General features: G+C 34.3%; 1 non-coding gene across 1 annotated transcript; it reads left to right on the top strand.

The window, feature by feature from the left end:
* The first annotated feature begins 3235 nt into the window (after nt 1-3235).
* LOC115293029 lies at nt 3236-3339 on the top strand. Its single transcript, XR_003909302.1, has one exon. It is a non-coding gene; the product is annotated as a U6 spliceosomal RNA (small nuclear RNA).
* The last annotated feature ends 5025 nt before the right edge of the window (nt 3340-8364 follow it).

An 8364-nucleotide genomic window follows, 5' to 3' on the forward strand; every position in this document is an offset into this window, starting at 1 on the left:
AATAACTAATTACCCTATTGAAGTCTCAATATAAATTTCCAATTATTCCAGCACATGTAATCCTATTAAATTGGGAGGTAATTGGCATAAATTCGTATCATTGGAGTTTTTATATCCAAGACAGAATTATGTCAGACTAAGAATAAATGGAACCACCACTCTCTCAAGGAGATTTTTCCCCAAACAATGGTAACTACTGGTTTGCACCCCATTCATTCCTCACAATTTCTGAGCAAATTAAGCTGCTTTAGGTCTTCCTGTCCCTCTCCCAGCACCTCATTAAGGATATCTTTGTATTTGTATTTAATATAAAATGTAGTCCATAGGCTTTAATGAGGAATTTGTTCAAAAAGTCAAAAGGTCAAATTTAATAGGGATGTTGCTTTTATAAATTGTCACTTCATGCAAATTATGCTCTGCTCTGAAATGCCCAAATTGAAGAAAATATTCATTTGCTTGCTGAATAAAATCTAATATTTCACTACTTAAAACTGCAGTTTAACAGTTTTTAAATCCATTTACTTTTTACAAATTAATTTAAACTTTCCAAAGTCCAAGAAGGTGTTTACCAAAAGGAATTCTGTACTCAAATACCCACCACAAATACTATGTGCCACAGTGTATCAATTCGATGAGATACACAGCACACACTTCTTTTTAAACTTTTTAAAAAGTGCTGCTTTAAAGAAATCTGTTCACCCTAGTATTTTGTAAACCTATCCTGACCACAGAATTACATAATTTTAAGCCATCGTATTCATTTATTCACTTTAAAATGTTATCATTAATAGTTAGCACTAATTTCACTAATTTTTATTAATTATTATAATGGCTTTCTCTAGGCAGAGCACTCATCTAGTATGGAAAATACAGAGAAGGATAAGGTATGAATCCTAAACACAGGGGAGAGAGAGAGAGAGAGAGAAAGAGAGAGAGAGAGAGAGAGAGAGAGAATCATAAGCAGACTCCCCATTCAGGGCAGAGCCCCATGGGGGGCTCAATCCCATGACCCTAGGATCACGACCTGAGCCGAAATGAAGAGTCAGATACACAGCCAACTGAAGCACTCAGGCACTCCTATCTTTTCCTATTTGAATGCAGTGTTAATGCTAACAATTCATTATTATTGTTTTATAAGTCGTTACATGACATGAGCCTTAAAAGAAGCAGGTAGGGCAATTCTATTTCTATTTTATAGATGAAGAAGCTCCAGAGAAGAAAACAGGCAGTCAGAAAGAAACACAGACTCTCCTAGTTCATGATTAGGGCTCATCTGTTAGACTTCACTAATTCCAAAATCTAGTTCTTGCCCCAGAACACAGATACATTAACCTTGTTCTTCTATGTATGGACAAAATGGCATGGCTTTCAAACCATTTGATGACAAGATTTGCTTTAAGGCATCACATCTAATTAACTTTGTAAATAGTTACAAGGGTCAGTAGTTTTTTTCTTTTTTCTATAAAGAGCTAGATAGTAAGTAATATTTTAAGCTTTGCAGGCCATATGGTTTCTGTCACAAATACTGAACTCTTCCATTTTAGCAAAAGAGCCCACACACACAACCACTATGACACCACCACTGCAAGCTGTTATAATTATCATCTTGAGCTTAAAAAAGAATGGCTTAATTGCACAATGCCGTTATTTCTTCTGGGGACTATGTTGGTCGCATATATATATTTTTAAGTTAATGAGTATTCACTACCTCTATAACTACATTTTTTATCTTCCTTTATTTTACTTTCAGGGATGTGCTTTTTGGTTTGTTTGTTTTTTAATTAGTCTTTCCTGGGATTTGCTAAACTTCCTAAATTATGTTTAATGCTTCTTTTTAATTAGTTTTGGGAAATTGTTGACCATTCTTTCTTGTAAACTTGCTTCTTTCCATTCTCTTTTTATCACTTTTCCATCTAGCATTCTACTTACACATATGTTGGACCTTTTCACGTACTCTATAGTCTCTTATCTCTTATTTTGTATTTTCTTCCTTTTAGTCTCTCTTTAATTTTGATGTTTTCTCTGGTCCTGAATTTCTGTTATTTACTCTTCTCTTTTTTATGCCAAGTTTGCAGTTATATCACCTTTTTATTTTTTTAATATTTTTTTGTGTTTTTTATTTATTTTTGAGAGACAGAGAGAGACAGTGCAAGCAAGGGAGGGTCAGAGAGAGAGGGAGATACAGAATCTGAAGCAGCTCCAGGCTCTGAGCTAGCTGTCAGCACAGAGCCTGACGTGGGGCTTGAACCCACAAACTGTGAGATCATGACCTGAGCTGAAGCCAGATGCTTGATGGATTGAGCCACCCAGGAGCCCCACCTTTTTAATTATTACAGATAATTTATGGATCTGTTTATGTTCTCTCTTTTCCTCTTTTGGTTTTCAGTCTATCTGATCTTCTTTCCTGGAATGCATGCCTATTTTGAATAAAGGATAGAAGGAGAAGGGAGAAAATGGAATGAATAACAGTAGAGACTTTTGGGACTTTTATCTTCCTTCAAAGGGAACTTAGTTTTGTTTCAGAAGACACATTGAGTATGTTTTGAAACTATGGAAAATATAGATTAAGCTTCAGAGATATGTAACCAAACAAAAAATAAGCCAAGTTAATTATATGCTAAATCCTTAGCCAAGACTATATGAGGCTAGACTTTGAGACAGTCAAATATTCAGAGTTTATAGTTTCCCCACACCTGACATAAATCCATTCCCTCAGGAAGGTCAAATTCTCAGGCAGAAAGTCACATATATTTTCAACATGTAGAAGTGAGGGTATTGGGATAATTGGTGTGACACCAATTGCTATCACCTCTCTCTAAGACCATGGGTCTTCAAGTTCTTTCTGACTTGGAACTACTTCCTATTCACTGACTTTCAAAACCTTATTGTTTTCTTTTAATATCTATTTTACATATTTATTTCAGCTTTAATAATTTTCTTGGTAGGAAAGAAAAATTTCAGTCAGAATAGTTAGAAGTAGAAGCCAGCTATTCCTTTTGTTTTTAATTAAAATTCTTTTTAATGTTTATTTATTTTTGAGAGAGAGAAAGAGAGAGAGTGTGTGAGTGGGGGAAGGGGCAGAGAGAGAAGGAGACATAGAATCCAAAGCAGGCTCCAGGTTTGAGCACCAGCACAGATCCCTATGCAGGCACGTGAGTTCATGACCAGGAGAAATCATGACTTGAGCCAAAGGAGCCACCCAGGCTCCCCTTGTATTTAACTTAATATATAAACGGTGCTCCCATCCACAACACATATACTAAAATTGGAATGATACAGAGATTAGTATGGCCTCTGCACAAGGATCACACACAAATTCATGAAGCCTTGCGTATTTTTAAAATAAATAAATACACTTTTATAATATAAACAGTGAGGGGCACCTGGGTGGCTCAGTTGATTAAGCTTCAGATTCTTGATTTTGGCTCAGGTCATGATCTCAAGGTCGTGAGATCAATCTTGGGCCTCTGGGCTCTGTGCTGGGCAGGGAGCCCGCTTGAGATTCTCTCTCTCTCTCTCTCTCTCTCTCTCTCTCTCTCTCTCTCTCTCTCTCTCTCCCCTAATCCCTGCTCATGCTTTCTCTCTCTCTCTCCGTCTCTTTAATAAATAAATAAATATATGTAAGTAAATAAGTCAGTATACTGTAAAGAGTGAAACAGAAGCTTCAAAATACTGAGAGATGAGTCAATAATGCCTTCTATAAAGTAATCCTGCAAAAGAGTAGGTTTGAGGCTCAACAAAAGTGAAAAAGTGGAGAGAATTCCCAAATACTTTGAAACCAAATAGCATACCTCTAGGTAACAAATGCGTTAGAGAAGGAATCAAAAGGGATATTAGAAAGTGTTTTGAGTTGAATGAGAATGAAAATGACTTGAAATTTGTGAAATTCAGTTAAAGCATCGCTTAGAGGGAAAAATCATACGGCCAGATGATTTTGTTAGAAAAGAAGAAAGATTTCAAATCAATCCTTTCAATTAGAAAATTAAAACTTAAAAAAATAACAGGAGAAACAGCAGGGGATAGAAAGCAGAAAAATAATAGAGAATACCAAAAAAATAAGCAAAAAAAACTGTTCTTTTGAGATCAGTAAAATTGATAAATATCCAGACTGACCAAAGAGGAAAAAGAAAAAATGCGTATCATAAATATTAGTAATAAGAGAAGTAACATCATGACAGATTTTACATATATTGAAAAGAAAATCAGGAGATTTCACATATGACTTTATGCTCATAAATGTAGCAACTTATAAGAAATGGGAAAATTCTTTGAAACATGCAAATCAAAAAATAAACCAAATAGCCTCCTAGTTACTAAGTAGATTTATTTAACAGCAAAAAGAAAAAAAATTGTCCACAAAGAAAATTCTGTGCTTAGATGATCTTATTAATGAATCTTACTAAATAGTTAAGAAGGAAACAATAGAAATTTTACTGTGAGGACAGCATTCACTGATACCAAAACCTGACAGTGACATTAGGAAGATGGAAAACTATAAAACCAATAATTGTCATGTGTATAAATATTTTAATTATTTTTTAAATTTAACAAATCATATCCTGCCATATATTAGCCATGTTCAAGTGAACTTTATCCTGAGATTGCAAACTTGGCTTAACATTTAAAAATCAATCAATAAAATTCATCATATTTACAAAATAAAGAAAAACCGTGTGATCTTCTCATAAAATGCATATAAAGCATTTGACAAAATCCAACATCCATTCCTGGTAAAAACTCTCAGCACAAAGGGAATACAAAGGACCCTCCCCAATTTATTATGAATATTTACAAAAACCGTGTAGCCAATACCATGCTTACTACTGAAACATTGACTATTTTCCCCTAGGCTGAGGAAAACTAAAAGAATGTTTTCTTTTACCAGTCCTATTCAACACTATCCTAGCCAGAATAAGGCAAAGAGAGAAAGACAGACAGACAGATAGACAAACAGATATGGATAAATGGCATCCAGTTGGGAAAGAAAAAAAAATCATCTTTATTCATAGAAAACATGATTGTCTATGTATAAAATTCTATGGAATTTACAAAAACACTACTAGAACAAATAAGTGAATTTATCAAGTTTGTGGAATAAAAGTTTATTACACAAAAATCAACTATTTTTCTATATTAGTAAAAATCAGAATTTTCAGTGATAAAATATTATTTACAATAGCATCAAAGATCTATAAAATATTTAAGGATAAATCTAACAAAATAAGCTTAAGAAATGCACGCTGCAAACTATAATATATAGCTAAAATGAAAGATCTTTAACATAAAGAAAGAGACCTATGCCATGTTATGTGTCAGAAAACTCCGTATTTTTATAACTTATTTTTGACAAATTGACCTATAGATGCAACACAGTGCCATTCCAAACCCCAACAGCATTTTCTAAGAAATTGACAAGCTAGTTTTAAAATTCATGTGGCATGGCAACAGGCTAAAAACAGTTAAACCAACTTTGAAAGAGTTTTCTGGTTTTACAACGTCAAACTATATAATTAAGTTATATTCTTCAAGTTTTATAATTGGCATAAAAATTGGCAAATGGATCAGTGGAAAAAAAATTGAGTCCTGAAATAGTCACATGCCTATATGGAAAATGGATTTTTGACCCAGGGCAAGATCAAGTCAATGGAGAAGGAATAGCCTTTCAACAAACTGTGCTTGAAAAATTGGATGTGCTTGAGCCAAAATGAAAACAAACAAGACAAAACCAAAAAGCAACAGAAAAAACTTGAATCTATGCCTATATATATATATAATCAAAATAAACCTACATGTAGGATTTAAAACTATAATACTTCTGAAAAAAGATAGAGAAGAAAATTTTTATGAACTTGGATTAGGTTCACAGTTTTTCAAAATGACATCAAAAGTATCATTGATAGAAGACAGTGATATATAAGTTAGGTTTTATCAGAACAAAAACTTCTGTTTTCTGCAAGACACAGTTAACAGAAGGAAAATGTAAGCCACAGAGTGGGAGAAAATATCTGCAAATCATATATTTGCTAAAGGATTTATATCCAGAATATATTTGTAAAAGCTCCAAACTTAATAATAGGAAAACAAATGGCTCAATAAAAAATGAACCAAAGATTTGAACAGACACTTGAGCAAAGAAGATATATAGATAGCAAAAAGCACATGAAAAAATGTTCATTTTTTCTTTTTGTCACCTTAATTTGTCATTAAGGAAATGCAAATTACAAAACAGTGATACACTACTGTGCATCTTTTAGAATGGCTAAAATTAAACACTGGCCATACCAAGTTTTGGTAAGCCCATGGAAAACTGGAAGTACTATATATTATTGATAGGGATGTAAAATGGCTTAATCACTTTGAAAAACAGTTTGGCAGTTTCTTAAAGAGTTAGACATACACTTAGCATGTTATTTTGCCATCCCATTCCTGGTAGTCATCCAAGAAAAACAAAGAAATATCCATACAAAGACCTAAAAATGAGTGCTCATGGCATTCATGTATCTGTAATTATACTTGTAATACATATGTATGGATAATTTACAAAAAGTAGAAACAATTCAAATATCTGTCACGGGTGAATAGATAAACAAAGTGTTGAATATTAGTACTATGAAATACTAATCAGTGATAAAAAGAATGAACTGTTTTTGTATGCAATAACATAGATGAATCTCAAAATAATTATACTGGATGACAGAAACAATTCTAAAATATGCAAACAGCAAATCGGTTGTTGCCTGAAGGCAGAGAGATGGGAAGAACAGAAGGGAAGATCACAAAAGGACATGAGGGAACTTCTGCATGGATATGCAGACTATCTTAATTGTACTACTGATTTCATGGGTATATTCATATGTCTAAATTTATAAAATTGAATGTTTTATTTATTTATTTTTTTAACATTTATATATTTTTAAGAGACAGAGAGACAGAGCATGAGCAGGGGAGGGGCAGAGAGAGAGGGAGACTCAGAATCCAAAGCAGGCTTCAGGCTCCAAGCTGTCAGCCCAGAGCCCCACACGGGGCTTGAACTCATGAACTGAGAGATCATGACCTGAGCTGAGGTCAGCCACATAACCGAATGAGCCACCCAGGTGCCCCTAAAGTTGAAGGTTTTAAATGTGTGGAGTTCGTGTTGTATTATTATTCCTCAACAAAACGACTTCCTGAATGAATTAACAAAATGTGGTACATATATGTACAAACACAGTGGAACATTATTGAAAGTAGTGAAATTCATAGAAACAGAAAGTAGAATGTTGGTTGCTAGGGCTGAGGGGAGGAAGAGACGGGGAGTTATTGTTTAATGAGTAGAGTTTCAGGTTTGTAAGATGAAGAAGCTCTGGAGATTGGCTTCACAATGGAAATATGCTGAACCCTCCTAACTATACACTTAGAACTGGTTAAGATAATAAAGTTTATGTTATATGGTATTTTGTACCAAAATTTCTAAAAACTGACTTTTAAAAAGTTCAGGAAGTTCAGGGCATCCATTCCCTCCTCCTCAGGTGTAGACGTGAGGTTCTGCCTGCCACAGTCAGCATGGGTCTGTAGAGACCAGTTACGGAGGCATGAGGAAAAATAATCTCATTTGAGCCTACTGCGGTGGGATAGACTTTTTCTAGTCTTCAGTATAAGCATTAACAAATGAAGGAAGAGGAATTTCTGTGCAAAGGAAACTTACAAAAATCTTGCTAGGATGACTTTTATTTTGTACAAAGCCCCTGCAATCCACTTTATTGTCACATTGATTCATCCTATCTTTCCCAACAAAGAAAAAAAGATCTTAGTCGTTGCATGTTGAAAGTCAAGAAAGGGTTTTTGGACTCAAAAGGGGGGCTTTTCCCAAGATGGAACAAGAGCCAAAGTGTATTATCAACTGGACCTTAAATTCCAACATTTGAAACCAAGTGGTCAAACCACAGTTTTACAAGAAGAATAGTGAAACATTCAATAACTTTTTTTCAAATATTTACATTATTGGTTTTCCAACTTTTCAGATCTCTGTTGAAATGTCATCTCCTCAGGCAGGACTTATGATGTCACACCGCATGATATTAACCCTCAATCCTCTTATCTATTGCCTTACGCAACTTTGTTTTTTCCTTGGAGCATTAGCAGTACCTGACATTAGATTATGCAATAATAGAGTGTTTATTTGTTTACTCTCTTGTCCATAATATCCATGAGTGCAGAGACATTATCCAAACGTTTTACTCACACTATGTCCTTAGAGCCTAAAATAATGCCTGGTATATAGAACAGACTGGAAAAAAATTGTTTCATGAATGGAGTACCAACAAGCCATTGGGTTTGTGTATATCTCTTGTTGCCACGGTGCTGAGAGGGGCTTGGGAGCCAATC

The sequence above is a fragment of the Suricata suricatta genome, chromosome 5 (genome assembly GCF_006229205.1).
Source record: "Suricata suricatta isolate VVHF042 chromosome 5, meerkat_22Aug2017_6uvM2_HiC, whole genome shotgun sequence".
NCBI classification, from domain to species: Eukaryota; Metazoa; Chordata; class Mammalia; order Carnivora; family Herpestidae; genus Suricata; species Suricata suricatta.